The sequence below is a fragment of the Dipodomys ordii genome, unplaced genomic scaffold, assembly GCF_000151885.1.
Source record: "Dipodomys ordii isolate 6190 unplaced genomic scaffold, Dord_2.0 Scaffold80, whole genome shotgun sequence".
Taxonomy (NCBI): Eukaryota; Metazoa; Chordata; class Mammalia; order Rodentia; family Heteromyidae; genus Dipodomys; species Dipodomys ordii.
Window position 1 is genome coordinate 4,271,233 of NW_012267296.1, and position 260 is coordinate 4,271,492.

Below are 260 nucleotides of genomic sequence, written 5' to 3' on the forward strand. Positions count from 1 at the left end.
TATCAGTAGTTTCTTTTTTATTTTTGCCTGTACCAAGGTTTGAACTCAGGACCTCTCTTGTCCTCAGCTTTCTTGTTGGTTCTCTTCCACTTGTGCCTTACCTACACTTTGGCAAGACTAGTGTGGATATATATATATATATATATATATATATATATATATATATATAGTGTGTGTGTGTGTGTGTGTGTGTGTGAAAATACCACATAGAGGGTTTACAATTACATGGGCAAGATAATGTATACATTTCTTATCAAGCA